General features: G+C 45.5%; 1 protein-coding gene across 1 annotated transcript in view; it reads right to left on the bottom strand.

Moving 5' to 3' along the window:
- The window catches only part of SHROOM3 (shroom family member 3), a 158872-nt gene that overhangs the window by 106019 nt on the left and 32520 nt on the right, over nucleotides 1-20333 (bottom strand). Inside the window, exon 2 of the mRNA XM_010008523.1 lies at nucleotides 4954-5108. The gene's annotated coding sequence lies outside the window, so the exon portion shown is untranslated. The remainder of the gene's footprint in view (nucleotides 1-4953; nucleotides 5109-20333) is intronic.

Here is a 20333-nt window from a genome sequence, read left to right as displayed (position 1 = left end):
GGGAAAGAGAAAATGGGTAATTTTGTTGTGCAGTTCTAAATATCTTGAGTGTCAGATGGCAGAAAAAGGACTAGAACAGACTGCCAAACTAAATCCACCTTGCCAGCAGCAAGCACATGAAAGACACCACCAGCAGGGTATTCAAAGCAGGAAATTGTAACTCAGCTTCTCAGGGCCTGGAAAGGTACACTCAGTAAGGCTTTGTAATCCCCCTCAGATGCAAAGTAGCTTTTATTCTGGCTCATTCTGGCTTCAGCACAATGAAGTGTGGAGTATCAGCAAGTTTCCTCATAGCACACCAGTTGCAGACCTGAGGCCTGCAGGAATGAACAAATACACACATCTGAGTTCATTGTCCTGGAAATGAATGGGGAAAACAAGGACAGGGAGGTAGCAAGGAATGGGCAGAAAGAAATAAACAGGCTTTACAAACAACCTTTGAAGTTAGATATGAGCAGCCCTGTCAAAGAAGCAGAGTGAACATTTGAAAACGGCCCTTGTGGGCTTCTGAGCTGAGGAGAAGACAAACAAAATACAGCTGGAGAGCATCCATGAAAAACAAGTCAACAGTTATCTCCCAAATAAGGATTGTCTCAGGGAATGGGGACACTATTTATGTAGCACTAGGGCTCATTTGGCCATTCTCTGCCCTACTGCAAGTCCATGAGCAAGTTAGCAGATGTGTATAAATCCATGACTTTACATGTCTCTCCCATGGCAAGTCCCTCCCTGATGTCAGCAGGACGTTTGCACAGGGGTGAAAGGCCAACTCATGTACTAACAACTCTGGTCCTGGTTATTTATTTATAACCATTCATATTTATTACGTCTCCTTCTGAAACAGGCAATTTTTCTCATCTCTCTTTATTTTAGCCTTTTCTCTCATACTGAATTTTCTCTGGTTTTTCCCTTCACATTCCCTTCACTGAAACTATTCCTACTCTTTTCCTCTGTTTAACTGCTCAATTCCAGACGGATGCAGACTGACAATGTGCTGAGCTTTGCAGATGGCATTCCAGGGAAAAGAACACATCATTGCCCCAGCCTGTCTACAGACTCAGCAAGGTGTCGTGACATCAATTTTTGCTTAGTAACACAAGTAGAGGCTCACTCTGCTGCCACGGGTAGTAAAAGCTTACCTTTGTCCCAAAAGAAAAAAGAAGATTAAATGACAATCTGAGTATGCTGTGTGAGCTACACAAGTGCAAGGAGTGGGTAAAATGCATCCTGGAGCTCCTGTGCTTGACAGTCTCACCACAATACATCTGAATTCAAAAATCTGCACTTTCTGTTCATGCTGATGTTTGGTGTCACCATCACACTGCTACAGAGAGCTTCTGGGTTTTTAATTGGGAAAGCAAGCAGTCAAACCTTCCAAAAAACACGCTGACCTTGGATGTGCTTTGCAAAGAACCAAAGCCACAGAACATACACCAAGCAGACTTTGCTATTGTTTGCGTACGAGTTTTAAGGAGTAAAGTCCATGTCAGTGTGAGTTTGAGTCACTCCCTAAGCAAGAGCTCTCTGAATACTGAAATCACAGACTAAAAATTCAGATCACAAATGACTGGTCAGTGAGTTTTCAGGCTGCTGGTCTCTGCAGCAAGCAACCCTAATCCACTTCAATTAAATAATTACGGCCAATTTGCAAAAATCACCATCTCAATCAATCAAAAAAGAATTTATTTTCAGGTGATGCAGTGCTGCAAAACATCTTCTTGTCCCCTCAACAAAAAACAACCCCACGTGGGAAACACACTAGTGCTTCCTTTACCAGTCTTAATGGCTAAACTCATTATGTCTGGGGTAAAGATAATCTGCACATCCTTGGTGCTGTAGCTTTACCTCATGTCTGGCTTGCAAACCTTTGTTCACATTTCAACACACAGACAGGCTGCCTGCCCAGCAGCATCCCCCTGACTGACATGAAGGCTCCACGTGGCTCAGGTTCTGTACTGAGCTGCTTTTCTTAATTTGTTTCTTTTGCATCTTGCCTCATTTCATTTCATTTCATTTCATGTTGTTGGAAGCTTTGATTAAAGCAGAAACTCACTTTCCCCTTGCTGCTTTCCTTATTCTCACCATTCTCCTCTGGGATCCTTCTTTTACCCCTCCTGATCCACTTTCTAGCACTGGAGGAAAAAAAACCTTTGTCTTCTACCTTGCACCTGCTGACCAGAGTACTGAGTCTTGCCACCTTTGGTGACAGAGAGAATTCAGAAAAACTTAGGACCCACTGCCCACAGAGCAGTCACCTCATATTTTTGGGTTGTTGGGTTTTTTTTATTGCTTTCATACCAGCACAGCAGGGTCAGCTGGGACTGTGTCAGATTACCTGAACTGAAGGCTGGGCTCTTAGATTGTAATTGCAATTTTTGAGTTCCAAGTTTATGGATTGTCACTGAGCTTTAAAGGTGCACAAAGGGCTTATTCCTTGGCAAGGGAATAGTATGTGAATGTAATACCTCTTAAAGTTATCGTGCTTGATCTTTCTAGTGCCGATTAAATGAAAGCATGAAAGGCTCCAAATCAAATATTCTTCAAGTTCATGATAGTATTCCAAACCAGGAAAACATCAAATACCCTTGCATACTCATTAAAAAGGAGAAGAAAAGGTGGAAAGGTCTTGGGAACTTAAAAATAATGGAGAAAGAAACTATTACTTTTACCTGTGAAGTGTAATTCTGGCATGTAAAACACTGGTGGCTGGTTGTTGACTTTTTCAGAAATGGATTTACTCCTCTTTCAGTAACTCCTTGTGTGTCAGGAGACCCACATGACTGATGCCCATCAGGATGGCTCTCACCCTCATGATTCCCACAACATGTGGAAAACTAGACAAGGAAGTTTTAAAATGGCTCATTTTATTTTAGATTGAAGAAAGGGGCCTCAAATCATTCCAAGAGCTGTGGTTCCATGATTCAGGCAGGCCACTCCCAAGGAACCATTACAAACTGCTGAATTTTGGCCTGCCTATGGCACTGCTGACCTCCAGTACATCTCTGCTCTGTGTAAAAAGACATTTGCATCCATTCATCCATATACATTCACATATGTGTAAGTGTGTGCATCCATATCTAGGCAAATAGAGAATGCTTATTCACTCCTGGTGTCCAGTTTGAGACACACAGGAACTGATCTTCCCAATGTACTCCCTTAAGTTTGTAGGCTGCAAAAGGGCTTTTCACACCATGGGCAGATTTTATTCCCTGCCAGAGAAATGCCACTAATGAAAAGATCTAAGTGAAGTGGAGAGGAAGAAGTCTGGGATGCAACAACTGCAATGGGACTCCAGGCTTTACTTGTCTACCCTCTTCTCTGACCTTTTCTTTTTACCTCTTAGATCAAGTGACAGAAACAATTCTCACTTCACATCAAGCAGCACCAGTTATTTCACTAGTTCATCTAGGCAAAATGAAATTAAAGGGTTCTGTTTTCACAGCTTTGCTCAGTTAGTTTGAATGAAACATCTTGTTCAGTCCATAGAGTTGGACTACAATCTACATCAGCCTCAAATAAAAGCAATTTTGTTTTTGGAAAACACTAAAATTCTAATCACAGAATCACAGAATCCCAGGGGTTGGAAGGGACCTGGAAAGCTCCCCCAGCCCACCCCCCCTGCCAGAGCAGGGGCACCCAGAGCACATCACACAGGAACTTGTCCAGCCAGGTTTTTAATATCTCCAGCAAAGGAGACTCCACAGCCTCTCTGGGCAGCCTGGCCCAGGGCTCTGTCACTCTCACAGCAAAGAAGTTCTTCCTGATATTCACATGGAACCTCCTCTGCTCCAGTTTGCACCCATTGCCCCTCGTCCTATCACTGGTCATCACTGAAAAAAGCCTGGCTCTGTCCCCCTGACACTCTACTTTTGCAAATATCCTCCCAATGGCCAGACAAACCATCTGACAGTTCTGTATATGAATATTCAGAATTTGTCACAAGGTCACTGTCAGTACCTAAAGCTGCTTTAGGTGAACAAAAGAATATATCCAGCAAAAGCAAGGAGAGAGCAGGAGTGTCTGAGCTGTTCACATCTGCCCTACTTGGACGTCACCGCTCAGATGTTAGTCAGTTGTTAGTCAGTTAGTCTCCCAAACTGATGCCTTTTGTTTGGCTGATGACAGGTCCTCAGTTATCCTGATCAGGACCCAGATCCCTTTCCAGCTAAGTGTGGAAATTCAGGACACTGCACTCCATTAAGTGATACCAGCTATCACCCAACTGGCAAGAAAAAACTGGACATGCCCACAGTTAAAAAACATACAGAAAACATCTCTATTAAAGTCTTCAAAAAACCCAAATTCCAGACCCAAACATCTCTGACTCAAAATGCACATCAAGATTCAAGTTCTATGTCCTGACCTGAAGACAACCATATTTATTATCCATGTCACCAAAGAGGATCAGCTTAATTTGCTGAGCTGAGTTACCTCAGCATCAAAAGATGCATGTGAAGTGACTGCTCTTCTCCCTAGATCACATTCTGAGCACAACACTGCTCAGAGCCAGCACAGCCACCCTGTCACTCACCTGCAGAACATGAAACAGCTCCAAATCTTTCTGAGGCCAGTGGAAATCTTTCTCCTGTCACAGCAAGAGTGGTAACACGCAGAAAACAAGGCCAGAGGTGTGCATGGAGCTGCCACCCTTTTGCAAAGCCCCAAGTACTTTGAAGGAAGATGGGACTGCTTGTAAACTCTGGAGTGCCACGTGGCAGGGAAGCAGTGGAAGAGATTCAGATAAGAATTTCACATGCTTGGACACACCAGTGACAACGGAGTTGTAGAAACCTTGGCTGAAAAGAGCAAACATTTGCCCTTGGGCTCATTCATGCCTGAGTGCTTTAAACAAGGCCTTTGCCATGATCAGGTCTAGTCAGGTGCAGGTGTGAGGGGAGTGGCTGTGACATCCTGCAGGGCAGAAGAGAGGAAGGAGTGTTGGGTCTTGCCTACCTGCGGACGACCAGCTTCAGGTGCTTGTAGGACCCTTTCACCAGGGAGATGGCCTCTCTCCTGGAGCTGCTCAGTTCCACCTCGTTGATGTTCACCACTTCATCACCAGCCTGCAGCTTCGAAGGCAAGGAGTCTGCTTTGCCTCCCTCTTCGATCTGCACAGGAAAGGGAGAGGAGAAAGAAATGGTGGGACATGCCTGACACAGCTTGGCCGTCACACGCAGAGCTCAGCACGCATCCCTGGTGCAGGAATTAGGTCTGCCAGCCCCAGACCCAGCTCTCTGACTAAGAAACACTGTCTCCCTTTGCCAGCCCACTTCCTCAAGGGTCTGTGCTGGCCTCCTCCACATTTCAGTGATTGAAGCTGGGGATGAGCAGCCAAATTAATTCTGCCAAGAAGCATTGTTTTGAATAAGCCTGGAAAGTCTTTGGCATTTGGAAGCAGTAAACACCAGCAAAAAGGCCATGGAATGCTTCCTGATAAGAGCACCAGGCACAGGCCCAAGGGCAAAGCCAGGTTTAGAAGAGCTTGGATGTATTTTTTTTTGTTCAAGCTCCTCTTGGTGATCTCGTTGGCTGATCAACAACAGCATCTTGCTGACTGGTCAGCAACAAAGCAGGTGCACATCTGTGGCTGTGGTTCAGGATGTGCAGCACCTCTGTAGGGTTTTTCAGCTAGGGATGTAAAGAAAGTAGACAACTATTTTAATTTTATGAGAAAGTTATCAGTATGTTCAAGGCTACCTATTGGCAAAGCTACAAGGAGACTCCTGGGGCCCTTTCCTCTGTTGTGTATGGCCCATCACATACATTGTGTAGCCCTTCACACACACTGACCCTGCATGGGTGTGCCAGCAGAAATAGGCCAAGTCTGCAAAGAAGGAATGACAAGGGGAGAGGACAAGGAAATTTGGCCCAGAATCTCTGAATCTCAGCCTTGTGCACTAATGTGCTGCCCCTCTGCAAAAGCGTCCTGGCACAGCAGAGGGCAAGGTTATCTGTGGGTTAATGCACACATGGAGATCAGGAGTGCCACTGGTTTAGAGAGCAACTGAAATAGCTTTTATTACAAAACCTGCCACCACAAAATCTGATATTCAAAGCACCTGGCAGTCCCTGTTCAACAGAAGCTGTGACCTGTGTTAGCAATTGTGATGTGACCCACACTTAACTATAACATCTCACAGTACATCAGCAGTATAATCTCTTCCTTCAGGATTTCACCTTCCCAGACTTCACATTGACACAAAGAAATGCATCTGAACTGGATCAGACTCTGATCCAGCCAGGGGAAGGGCTATTTGCTAGGGGTACCCTTTGCTGAGCAGTGACATTGCATGCACCCTTCTGGAAGCTGATTTTATTTCAAGTCATGCCAGGCAAAGTGTAACTGAGCCATAACCCAGGCATGTAACTCAGCACATCCACAGGTATTACCCAGATTTCTACCTGAACATTAGGCTCAGTGCTGAATGGTGATTTCTCACAGGTGAAGCTGGTCTGTTCTTCTGAACAATAGTATTCCAGTTCATGTGTCTTCTCACACTCAAAATCTGACTTCCACAAACATTAGCTAATAAATTCTCCAACCCCTCTACAAAGGTAGGTAAAAAAATCAATTGTCATTCATCCTACCAGGAAGTCATTCCTATGATGAATGAGTTTTTTCTTTTCTTCTCAAGAATGGATAAAACCACAGGAATGAGATTTCATATAAAGAGCCTTGTATCACAATGACCAGGAAGGGTGGGAGATGAAACATTAGACCTCCCTGCCAGCATAAATAAATAAGAAACCAAAAACACAGTACTGCTCCAGTTTGTTGCTGCTGCAAAGGAAAAGAGGTGGGATTCATTTCAATGAAATACAATAGAGTGGGATATATGGGTTAGATTAACTTGTGATATAGTCAACAGAAGTGTTTTGTTTTTTTCAGTTTGGTTTTGTTATGTTAGATCACACAGAATGGACAAAAGGCATTATTGGAAAATATCTCCTGTAGGAAAGACTAGCTACTTCAAAGGCTGAGTTTCTTACACATCAGAAGCTTTTGTATTAATTTCCACCTTGATGAACCCCGACCTTGAAAAATCAGCAAAACTGTGATCTGTGCTTTATCCAAGTTGTATTTATAAATTCTTTTTCTTTCTTTATTTTTTTTTCACTCTACATAAGCACTGTTTTAAGGTTCTCTTTGCAACCAGACTGGCTAGGCATTTCTCTTCCTCCTTTTCTTAGTGGAAAATAGGAATTTGCATTCTCCCATAATCACCATTATAAATAATGTGAAATTACAGATTTTCAGGAAAGACCAAATCCCACAAAACTTCCAAGAATGTTGCTAACATTATCAACAGCTCTGAAATACATCTTTCTTCAAATCCTCATGCATTCCAGCTTATGCCTATGTCAAGGGCTGGCAAGGCCATGTGGCCAGCCACAGTACCATGGGAAAGGATGCCTTTAAGGAAAGCTTGCTAGCATGAGTACAGAGTCATCTGCAAGTAATTCCAGAGGCTGGGAATGCCCTGCTTTGTTCCTGTGTACTTAAACTATCCATAAGCAAGACCTAAAAAAAGACCCACTTTTTGTGATTAGAAGCTTCTGATGCCAGCATTGAAACCATATTACTTAGGTACCTAGAGAGGGTATAGAAACATAGAATGTCCTGGGTTGGAAGGGACCTCTAAAGGTCCATTACCCCTTGTCCTATCATTGCATGCCCTGTGAACAGCTCTTCCCCAGCCCCTTTCAGGTATTGGAAGGTTGCAATAAGGTCACCTCGGGTGTCTTCTCCAGGCTGAACAACCCCAGCTCCCTCAGCCTGTCTCCATGGGAGAGCTGCTCCAGCCCTCTGATCATCTCCATTGCCTCCTCTGGACTCTCTCCAGGAGCTCCATGTCCTTCTTGTGTTGGTGTTACATATAAATGGGGATACGGATCAATCTTTTGATGTTTATACAATTATCTCTTCTATAAATAATCCATTAGCCTTCTCATCTGTCTACTGCTTAGGTGTAGTTGTCTCATTTATTAAACTGGGTTTTCCTGGATGCAAATTCCATAAAGTTCCTGGAAGGAAACATTCACAACAGGCCTGTGACCTGGCACTGCCACTCAGAGTCAAAAGCAGCAAAAAGACTTTCAGGTTTCCAGCAGAAGCCCAGAAACAAGTCATTGTCTCCCAAAGCAAGGCTCAGATGCTCCACATTCATTTCTCCTCTTTGAATGCCTCTGAAAGTGTTTATGTTTAAAGGAGTGGAGATTTCCAGAAAAGGGCTGAATGATTCAAACAAAACATGCTGCACTATCAACACAAAGCTCTACCTCTATCCAGTGTAACAATTATCAGTGGAGCAAACAAACCTCAGCAGACATGTATTTAAATGAACACCTGCTTCAGTGGGCAAGGCTGAACAAAGTCAAGGATGGGGCTCTGCTAGGTCTGTGATGCACCGAGCAGTGAAGGATGGAAGGGGATTGTAGAGAAATAATACACAGACAGGCCACCTCTGCATGTGGTTACCTGCTCTGGACAACCTGTCTCAACCCTGAGGAGCAGGTCATAGGTGAGAGGAAAAGAGAAGGCAAGTCTTCAGCTGTCCCTAAACCCCAAATGGTTCTAAGTGCTGTCAGTCAGCAAGGGCAGGCTCCCTCCATGCCTCAGTTTCCCATCTGTAAAATGGACACAACCTCTACTGCCCTTGTCTGTCCCATCTAATGAATGTGACAGCTCTCTGAGGGTGGTGCTGATCCAGATCTTGGCTCTGATTCCAGGGGCTGTCTCTGTGAGCCCGTAGCTGGGTCCTGACCCTGGGGAGAGTCCAGGCCAATCAGAACACTGCAGCAGGGCATTATTCCCTTCCAGAGTGTGTTCCACCAACCATCTACAAGATGGTTCCTGATTTCCAGGAACTCCCATCAAATTTCTGTGATTTTGACATCTCCCCCACACTTCCTTCTTCTCTTTTCCACAAACAGATCCAGCCGATTCTTTCAGGTTCTTCCAGAAGGAGAGAACAAGATCTTCCCTGCCAAGCTGCCCTCTCCTGAAATACACCCAACTACAAAACACTTCAACTGTCTCTTTGAGTTGACACAAACTCAAGTCATAGAATTGTAGAATCATAGGAAAGTTTGGGTTGGAAGTGACTTCAAAGCACATCCAATCCCAACCCCCCTGCATGGGCAGGGACACCTCCCACCAGCCCAGGTTTCCAACCTGCCCTTCAACACTGCCAGGGATGGGGCAGCCACAGCTTCCCTGGGCAACCTGGGCCAGGCTCTCACCACCCTCACACCAAAGAATTTCCTCCTCATATCTCACCTCAATCTCCCTCTCCCAGTTTTCATCCATCCCCCTCATCCCATCCCTCCCTGCCCTTGTCCCAAGTCCCTCTCCAGCTTTCCTGGAGCCCCTTCAGGCACTGGAAGCTGCTCTCAGGTCTCCCTGGAGCCTTCTCTTCTCCAGGCTGAACACCCCAACTCTCCCAGCCTGGCTCCAGAGCAGAGCTGCTCCAGCCCTCCCAGCATCTCCGTGGCCTCCTCTGGACTCTCTCCAGGAGCTCCATATCCTTCTTGTGTTGGGGGCTCCACAATTGGACACAAGTCATTTCAGTTGTCTTTACTGCAGCCAAGAAAGCCTTCAGTGCCCACTGCCCTTTCCTGAAAATCCCAAAGGCCACCCCTGGTCCCACTTGTCATTAACACTCCAGTCTGTTTTCTTGCATGAGAGGAGGCTTCTTGTCATTCAGTAGGTCCTGCAGCAGACTTTGAACCCATCTGTTCTCCCTTTTTTTGGCTTACTGTAAAAGCAAGAAGTTCCTTAAGCAGATCACCAAGGATACATAAGACTTATTACTAGTGTCTTTTGTGTGGTTCACTATGGTTACTGTAGGTTCAGAGAATGCTGTCTAACAGATCCTTTCTTGATTATTTTAACCAAGTTTTCTTTCTTTATTCCTCTTTTCTCCTCCCTTTCTTTGCCAAGCTTTTGTCACAACAAATTCTCTTCAGCTTTTACAATGGATTATTCCATCTTTGTGTCCTTTCTATCATGAAACTGTAAACTCCATGTGCTGAAATTTCTCAACTAAAAATAGAAGCAAGCAGGCAAATATGTACACACACTGTATGCAGCTGGACAGGAGAGAGCTGTGCCATGCAGCAGGTTGGTACAGCTGCTGAGTGACACCAGGAAATGCTCTTGAAAAAACAGTAAGCCAGCACAGCTGGGTGTTGACAGAAGCAGCAGCAATTGCAGTGACAAACTACTGCCCTTTTCATGTCAGATATTATAATGATGGGAAGGGAAGCATCACAAATGAACTGCTGGAGATGGCTGTTCAGAATTCCTGAGCTGCCAAAAAACATTTTATAGGAAGCGACAGGGTGTGAGAGGAAGAAATTTTGCTCCATGAAGGAACTGAGAGAAGTATCTTCCTCTGCTGCAAGGAGACCGTGACGTGCCTGAGAGGAGCATTACAGAAAAATGTTCTCTACTTTACACCTCTTATTTTCAAATGCTTTACTGGAGCTATTTTCATTCTTTCCAGTGGAATGATGCACTTGCAGTGTATCTGGGAGGGTTCATCTCTTCCTGGTCCCTCACAAGGTGCAACCTGGGGAAAAGGGTTAAACCTTTCTGTGTTTGAAAGAAAATACAGGAAAACTGACAGGATCAGTTTTCAAATTCAATAGTCAAGGATTTAATCACTACTCAGTGCCCAGACTGGAACGTCAAAGAGGTCAGACTGGGCTTTCATCTACCTGTCCACTATTAGGTGTAATATAGACCAGTCATAAACTGCAACCAGGGCAGAAAAGTGCACACAGAGATCACTGGGCCAAGTCTGGACTGCTCAGAGTAGCCACCTGATTTAGCTTTCATGTTGGAGATGGAGATTTTTTTAAGCCCCTGTGGAGTTCAGAGATGGTTCTCAAACCTCAAAAGAAAGTTGCAGAGCTACTGGATGATTCTAGAGAATATGCTGCTCCCCTCATTCAGACTTCATGCCATGTCACAACCTGGGGGCAGCGAGTGTTTCCCATGAGACAGACAGAAATTCCTCCCCATTGTCCCCAACCCCTGTGTCAGCCTGACAGAGCAGCTAAGACAATTCAATCAAAAAATAGTTAAGTCAAAGGTCTCCCCCTGGAGCTGTGTCTCTGCTGGATTTCCTCATCCCTGATGCAGACATGCATCTCAAGAGAATGTAGCTATTGACATTTACTCTAAGCCCAAGAAAGTGTTTCCAAATTAGTTATTGTTTTATTCTGCAGGGAAGCAGGGAAGGGATTTTTTCTCATAGTGCTCTGGATTGTTTTACAGTAACATTTCTGATCCCAGTTACAAAGCATAGTAGTAGAAAGACTAATTTATTCCAGGTAGTCAGACAAGGTTCCCATAGAGTGAATTCACCTTGAGAGGCTGAATTTATTTAGTAGAAGAACAAATTAAAGTACATGGTTTAGAAGGGTTAGCAGTGCTACAAAATCTTTCTGACACTTAAGAAAAATGAATTTGTTATTTAACACAGTCAAAACAACACATTTCCTCCCACTTTCAGCCTGAAATGTATTATTGAATATACTTACTTGGCTTGGAGCAAGACACCTAGCCCCTACTATTCACAACTCTAACACTTCTGCTATCCCCATATATGAGGCACATCTAGGGGGACATCTACTCACCATGTTGCAGTGACAGTCACCTGATTTAAGCGTTGTGACCAACACCAGAGAAACTCAGCAGTATTTAACCCCATACAGAGGAGAGTCTTGAGCTCAGGCCTGCATCAAACTGTCACAGCTCATGGCTTCTTTCAGCCTGTGTGTATGTGTCTCTGGAGACAGACAGATCCACACTCGTCAGGACAAAATCAGCTCACCTGCCCTTCCACTGAATTAATCAGCTTCCATGACCATCCATCCCTCATTGGGTCAGAGGAGTTTCCTTCAAGACATGTCTGGAGACATCACTCCTAGTCCCTGTGGCTTTACCCCTCTCCTGTTCCCCTACTGTGCTGCCTCAGGCAATTCTTATTCTCTCTGTGCCTAAGGCTGGGCCAGAGGAGAGCTGAAATGAGCAGGAACTGCTTCTATTTTTTTTTTTCCAGAGGAGGGATTTCAGTCAAGTGAGTTGTTTTTACCCAAACTGGAATCTGCCCAGGATGATGCATGGAAGTGGCACACAGCAGCTCCTAGAAAGGGGACCTGGACCTCACCTTTTACAGGAATTCCCAAAAGCCAAAACAAAGCACATGCAGCAGCAGCAAAGTGTTGCCTATTGCCCACCAAGATCCTGATGGATACCTGATACCCCGTGATGAGTGAGCACCACCTTTTCTCTACAGCCCCTTCACTCCCTGTGCAAGCAATAGACCAGTGTTTTTGCCCCAGTGCAGAGAGAGGCTCCTGAAGGACCAAGCCTCTTTACAGTACAATTTATGGAGGGCTGGAAGCAAAGCAAAGTGGCTGTGGGCACCAAAGCACCAATACAGCTGCAGAAATGCCACTGTGATCCATGCAAGGTGCCTGCAAGTTTCTGGCAAGTGGCAAGGATTCAAGGTCATTCCTAAGACTACCCTGCTGGCTCAAACACTTCCACACCTTTCCAGTTCCTGATTGTTTCCTGTCCTGGGAGCAAGGTTAATCTCAGCAGTCAGCCCCTCAGCAAAAAGTAGCAAGAAGTGAATGGAAAACAGATTGCTGGCTTCAGCTACAAGAGATAAGAAGACATGCTTGGATGAGTTTGTGTCTGACTCCTCTTGGTGACTCTAAATTCCTAACCCAGCAGAGGAAAGAAGGCTTAGCTCTTAAGATAATTTTCCACCTTCTTAAGCACAGAACTGTTAGGCTCCCACAGAGATTTTACATTCAAAAGTGGAAGAGGCCAGGAAAACCAAGTCTTCCTTCAGCTAATGTACAAAGAAAGATGGACCTAGGCTACAGCTTTGATTCAGGCCTTCAAGAAGCCTCCAGGATTTTGTCTGTAACAAGGCAAAGCTAACAATACATTTTCCCCACCCCTCTCCATATATACAAGACAAGGAACTAATCTGTGTTTGCTCTACAGTAACGCCTAGAGCCATATGCAGTCCCTGTTTCAGAGGCAAGGGACAAACACACCATCAGGGACAGGTCCTGCCCCAGGCCTTACAGTAGGAATGGACAGGCTGGGCAAAAGGAGGGGCAGAAAACAGAGATGTAGAAAAGCTGTGACAACAGCAAGCAGAAAGACAGCAGCAAAGCCAGCTCTCAGCTGCTCAGTGGCATTTGCAACACACGTACTGAAGCTGGAGGCAAGGAGAAGCAAGAGCATGTGCAGGACAAGGGAAAAATCAGCTTGTTTTCAGCCAGCAGAAAGCCAGCTGTGATGTGCCCAGGGACCACCTGCAAGAAGGCATTCTGACATGCTTTCCAGGGGCAGCAAACAGGCTTTCTCCTGCTAGCCCAGAGAGACAGGGAAAAGGTTGCCAGAGGACAGGAGATGGCTTCTGTCCTGGCTCTCCCAGCACTTGGCTACCTGCTGCTCTGTGTCAGGGTGTCCAGGAAGTCAGTATCAAAAATGTCATTAATGCTCCTTCCTACCTTTCCCTCCTGTTGTTCAGCAGCAACCAGGCAAGGCAAAGAAAAAAAAAAACACCGACATGCACCTGAATCACAGACAGAGCAACAATGGAAAAGCAAGACCTGTGCAGGTGCAGGGTAGTGCTCCCCTTGGGCAGCACTGAAACTTGAGGCATCACCTTCTCCTGCTCTTTCTCTGCCTTCTGTGCCAGGCCAGCTTTTATCCACAGCTGAACACACCCTCCCATGCACGTGGGAATCAGAGAGTCTTACTTTTTGGTTCATGTTTGGTTTTTGCAAACAATCCATTCCATGCATGCCACAGGAGGTATATGAGCAGGTGATACAAGCACTGGGGGTTGGAGCACGTTAACTTGATCTTGTTTGGTCTGCAGCAATTATCAGGGTGAGATCAGCTCAAGGGGCTACAAGAAGTCATTCCCTGTTACTCTGTTGTATGTGATACAGCTCACCCCTCTCCAGAGCACACAAAGCCAGTCACTGCACATGTCTGAGAGTTAATATTTGCTTTGCAATGTGAGAGTTAAAAATAGCTGTTTGCCTAAGAGTCTGCTGGAAAGGTCTTCTGCTCTGCCCCAAACACACCCAAGGTTTCTGCCCCTGAGACTTTTTTTCCCCCCTGCTTTGCCATCCTGCCCCCTGCTTCACAGTCCTGTCTCACACTTCTCACAAGGTTTCATCATTAAAACTCCAGTTTCTGTAACATTTAGACAGGGAGCCCAATACAGCCTAGGCAGGGGACTATCAAACAGCCATGGAGTCCATTGTGGAGGTGCAGCTTGGAAGAGTGTGGAGGCTGAGGATCCCTGGCAAACTCCCACCTCCCATTCCCCAGCCACTCCTCATCCTGTCATCGTCCCCATCACTGTCTCCATCCTGAGCATCGTGGCAGGAGCCAATGCAGCATGAACCAGCTTTACTTACAGAGATGAGCCTCCAGCTTGATGTTTCTCACCCAGTGCCATGCCCCAGAAAAAGCTGGAGATGGGCCTGTGGTAGCAGTTGTGATTATTATCAGTCAGGGTCCTGCTAAGGGAATGCCTGAACCCTATGAGCCCTAGGATTTTCAGTCAGTGGCAGCAGCTGCTCCCAAATCCTTTCCTTAGGCACCTGTAAAGTCCCCCCACACCACCTCCAAACAGCCCTTCCTGCTGGTTGTGGTGTATCCCTCAAACTGTGGGATGTCAGGGACCAACATGTGCTCACCAACCACAACGTAAAAGGTGCAAAGAGTAGCCAACCTCAAGAAATGTCACCTTCCCCACTGAGAGCAAACAGGTAAGCATAGGAACATGCCACTATTTTTTTGCTGTTGGCAATTTCTTTTGCTTTGCATCCTCTCTTCTCACAGCATGACCTTCCGTACCCTCCCTCCTCCTGTCCTTGCCATCTAGGAAAACAAACCGGTTGGAGATGTTTCTGCAAAGTAGTGTTTGTTACCTACTCCAAAGACAATTTTTCACGCCTGGGGAAAGCCAAACCCAGCATCACAGGAACTGCCATAGTAGAAAATCTAGTTATTTCTTTAACCTCCCTCCTGTCTGTTCTAAAGGAGCAAATGACAACACTTGGAACTTGCCTTGCAATCTTTGTTACGTTGCACTTGTGCCCTTTTTTGCAGGATGCTTTTTACAAGTCCTCCCCAACCTCCATCTTACTTTTCTTTACTTGCTGTTATGACCTGTAGTACCGTAACCTCTAGAGGTTGTAGCCTGACAGGGTGACCAACTGCCATGAGACTGACCTTGGACTGTGTCTTTTTGGAGTCACTGGAAAGTATTTCCATGTAAGAAGATACAGATGAGATGTGATGGGCTCAGAGAAGAAAGAAGACAACCAGAAGGCTCTCAAAGTACAGTTGTTGAGGGGGTTTTTCACCACCTGGTTAGACAGTGAACTTTCTGCCTTGTTATATTGCTCATGTGAATTCTAAACAGAAACATCAAGAAAATCTGCCCTGCAACCAGGTAATTCCATAAATTAGGTAAACCTAAAACTACAGGATTTTCTGGCTAGTGAAACAGGTAATACTTATCTCTCCTGGAGACAGATCCTTGGCCCCAGCATGGCCAGCTACTGCTTTTGATGTTTGCCACTCCTCTTTCACTTACTTCCCTTCCCCAATATTAACACTTCCATTATACCTGATATAAATGGAAATAATAATAGTAATGACAACAGTAGTAATGATCCTCAAGAACTTCCCTTCCATTAACTAATTTGACCTTTCAACACCATGGGAAGACAGCAGGAAGTATTGTTCCTAAATTAGAGAGGCATAAAAACAGAAGCAATGTTTATGTAACTTTTGCAGGGTCACAGAAAGAATCACACACTAGCACTGCAGTTGTACTCCCTCCCCTGGCTGCCAGGTCATGTTGTACTGATGCCAAATGAGACTCCCAGCTTTAATATTTCTACTCAGCATTGAGCCATTTTCTCACGACAGTTTTCTCTTTTCTACAATCAAGAGGAATTGCTCTTGGATGTCCTTCCATCCATATTTCTGGTTACTCACTTGTCTCTATAGATTTTTCTTCACTATTTATTATGGTTGTCCTCTCCCTCATTATGCTATCATTTTCCTTTCTTTCTTTTGCCCAATATTCCCTTCTTCATCATGCTCCTCCTTTCTCCCTGAGCCTACTAATAGAAACTAATACCCACTGAATGGTCTAAATCTGAGAGGAAAAAAACCCCAGATGATGCAGCAGAGCCATGTTTGATCAACCAGCTGAAGCTCTGACCAGTCATTCAATAGCTGCCTAAGGGATTGAGGTCTCTACTTGTTGCTTGTTTTAATGAGAATCAGACATCAACATTTTTAGGGACTCTTTGAAGATTGAAGCTTAAAGCAGCCAACAGCCATGAAAACACAGCTCAACATCAAACTGGAGCCCAGGAAGTTCCACCTCAACATGAGGAAGAACTTCTTCACTGTGAGGGTCACAGAGCCCTAGGCCAGGCTGCCCAGAGAGGTTGTGGAGTCTCCTTCTCTGGAGACTTTCAAGACCTGTCTGGATGCCTTTCTGAGTGATCTGCCCTAGTTTTTTTGGTCCTGCTCTGGCAGGGGGGTTGGACTCGATGACCTTTGGAGGTCCCTTCCAGCCCCTGACACGCTGCGATTGTGTGATCAAGAGAGGTGTCCTTCAGGGCAAGGGTACAGCTGGAATCCCCAGATGATGGGAAGGAAATGCCAACAGGCTCTCCAGCAGGGTGGTTCGATGCTGTTTGGCCCCCTGCCAGGTCACACACACACTGCTCCAGAGCTCAGCAGCAAGAACTCCCCTGGGACCAGACAAGGGTGGCAGCGCCTGGCTCAGCGTCCCCGTGCTGGGACAAGAGAGGAATTTTACAGTCCAAGCTGTTGTCATCATATCACTCTTGGCAAACATTTTCTTTACTCCCCCAGTCTTCTATAATTACTAAAAAGTCTTCTCAAGTGAATTTAGTGCCCATGAGAGATGCCAGACTCACAACCCTGGAGATGCCTTTTCCTTGCCTGCAGATCAGCTTGTCCCCCTTCCTCCCAGGTGTGTTTCACCTCCAGTGTGTTTCTTGAAGGAAGAGCCTCTTGGACTCAAAAGGAAGACTATTTCTCTGTGATCCTCACTGCTGCTGAGATGTGCAGCTCCACAGATGTAAGTGCAGCAGCTATGTTTAAGAAACAGGCATTTATGCAGCAGAAAGCATTGCTTCTGGTTCCCCTCACGCTGGAGCAGGGGAGCACAGCGTCCTGTCTGCAGGACTGGTGTCCATGCAATGGGCATTTCGTGGCACCACCTCTGACAGTCTTCTTGCCCCAAATCGACCCATGAGGATTCCCTGGCAGCATTTTCTGTGGCACTGCCATAAGCCCCTAATAGTAAAGAATCACAATCAAATGCCTGGAAATTATCAAAAGCACAGGAGGAAGTGGAACAGTTTCCATTTCACACAGGAAGAATGAGTACCTGATAGATGAAAGTGTCTATGTACTGACCACCATCCACCTATTGTTGTGCATGATGCCATGACCATGGACCAGGACAGGCATCTGAAATGCTGACCACAAACCCACAGGGAAGTGTGCAGTCTGAGCTGTGCACAGCCATGTCCCCCCAGAGTCCTACCAGGCTATCCCGATGGAAAAAAGCCTGGGAACTGAAAAGTCTGTCCTTGCTCAGGTCTTGGGAATTTCTCGCAGGGCTTCATGGTCTTACCGGGAGCAGCAGGAAGATGAAGGAATAAACTGCGAGGAAGATCCACAGATTTGCTCCGTTTGTTCAAACCACTCACCCTGCAGTCACTATCCTTGTCTCCTGCTGCCACCCTCTGGCAGCTGGAAATTCAAGGTACAACTGCTTTTCTCTGCACTCCTATCTCGTTCGTAGCTGGTGGGACTCAAGCATGAGGGATGTTTTGCTTATTATTGACTAAAAGAGCAGCTCATGTGCTGCTAATGAGAAAAGGTATCAATCCTAAATCTGAATTTCAACCTTCAAACCTATGGAAGGTTCTGTTTTCAGTGAAATGAGTTATGCACGAGAAGCAAACCAATCTGAAAGGCCATTGAGTTGCTGTGAAAATAGAGCAGTTGCTGCACTTGAGCCAGGGTGAATTATCTCAAAGGTTCAAAGACAGATGCATGAATAAATGTTATGGTGTGGAAAAGCAAGATTAAACTGCTAAACTGTAGCTTTTACCTTAGTTTTAATGTAGATACTGCAAACCCAGTGAGCCCGGCCAGGGGCTGCTGCAGTCCTGTGTGTCCTCTGTCTAATTACAAAATCATAGAAAAGGGGTCCTGACCTCTTCAGCCTATCTGGCTGATCAATCCTTCCCACTCTGCCAGCCATGATCTCTTCAGACTCTTTGCTCTGCAGCTCTCTAAGCTTGTTGCTGATAGTGGCCTTAACCTCATGGTTCAGAGCATGTTCCCTGTCAGTTTGTCCTGAAAGTGCTGCAGGCTGCTAAACACTGGATAACATTTAACAAGCACTGAATTCATTTAGTTTGTGCTCCATATTCATTCTGTAACTAGTGCACCCCTGAATCCCCTGCCCATGTGGCATCCCAAATGTCTTCAGCCTGTGCAGGGAAGGCTTTCCACCAGCTCAAGAAAATGCTGGAGCTGTTTGAAAGTCAGACAATAAGAGAAGACCTAACTAGTGATTAGCAAGGCATTCCATAGCAATCCAGAAATGTGCTTGTTAACTTTACACTGCAGATGTGGACACTAATAAGGCAAAAAACTGCTAGAGCATTTGAGGAAGCACGTTTGTTCTACCTTAAAAAAAATCCCTTCTGATGTGGGTGACAGGGAAAGTACTCCCTAAAGCCACTGTCACAATAGTAAGAGCAAGGATGCTAGTGCCTGCTCTCTGGCTTTGGGGCTTTTTTTGGACAGGTATCTTGACAGCTTTAAAAGTACATGTCCTTAAAAAGTACAATGTCTGTTTTCCTAAGGTCCCACCTTTATCCTCTGAAGAGGGCAGCAGTTTTCCCCCCAGCAGGAAACACAAGCTTCCCAAACTGCTGCAGCTCATACAGACGTGCAGGGATGCCTCTGACCCTAGCTAGTTCAGGAACACCAGAAGCAGAGCTGAGCATGGAGCCCAGACTCCAAAATACTCCCCAGAAAATCAATTGAACAGCTCAGGCAGTAAGGCTCTGATCCATTTTGTCCTGCCCCAGCTGTACTAGCAGCACTGAAGATCATCACCCAATGTGTGTGGTACCTACCCCGCTCCCCGCTTTAATCCTCTGAGGCAGCCACATCTTTCTTGGAGCTGACTTATCCAGCCCTTCTTTTAGGCAAGGGGATTTATGGCTGCATTTCCAAGGTTACTCATTTATCAAGCCAAACATTTTTTGACAAAACTATTTTTAGCTGCAGCAGACACATAAATGAATGTAGCTGCAGTGCTCAGGTTGAGGCAGGTCCACGTTTTCAGAGCCAGTGCTGCTGTCAGGTGCCACAGAGGCAGATGAGGTAAATATACCTGTAAAAACACCAGGCATGTTGTCCACTGTTTTCGTCCTTTCTGCAAGCCAGAGAGCTCTTGCTCTGTAGCTTGTCTTTTGAAACTGTTCCTGTGTAGACAAACCTCAGTATTCAGTTCAGTTGATCACTAGCCTTGTGGAAGCTTTTATTTACACCTTCCCCTGCTTCTAAACTGCCAGGGTTATAGCCAACAGTATAATATGTAAATTACTTCCTTGAGTAGTGTGTCAAAATCTTATTCTGCTATAAATGCCAGCAAAAAGTCTGCTGCAAGCATCTCAAATACAAACTGAAAACATGCATTCCCTTCCTGCCTTCTCCTGTACTTGCTATCATTTCCTGGTTTCTCACAGTTCTCTCAATGTTTTGATGCTCTTCTGTTTCCAAAAATGTCATTGAAAATAAACTGATAGGACAAACAACTCCAAGATTCCCACTAAACAGGGCAATGTGAAATGACCTGCTTGGCCATCAGCCTTTGATCTCAGGAAAGGACTGGGTGACAAAGGCATGGTTCCCATGAGTTCTGCTGGGCTCACTTCAGTTTTGTATCTGGACTAGGGCAGCATACAAAAAAGTGACCCAACTCATGCACCATGAGAGGGCTCATTTGACTTGCTGGTCTCCTCTCCTCTTGCACATAGTGCTGGGTCCTGGAGGTACCAGCATGAAAGACACAAGGTGACCTATGAGTGAGTACAGGCTTAGATGGACCAGATTCAAGGAGCATTTTACATCCGAATATTGTGCAACCTTTTCAATTTTCTTAGCTTCACTCTCTAGCACCAAAACCTCACATTCC

This window comes from Chaetura pelagica, unplaced genomic scaffold, assembly GCF_000747805.2.
Source record: "Chaetura pelagica isolate M959 unplaced genomic scaffold, ChaPel_1.0 scaffold272, whole genome shotgun sequence".
In the NCBI taxonomy this organism is placed as follows: domain Eukaryota; kingdom Metazoa; phylum Chordata; class Aves; order Apodiformes; family Apodidae; genus Chaetura; species Chaetura pelagica.
This window is presented reverse-complemented; position numbering and strand designations above follow the sequence as displayed.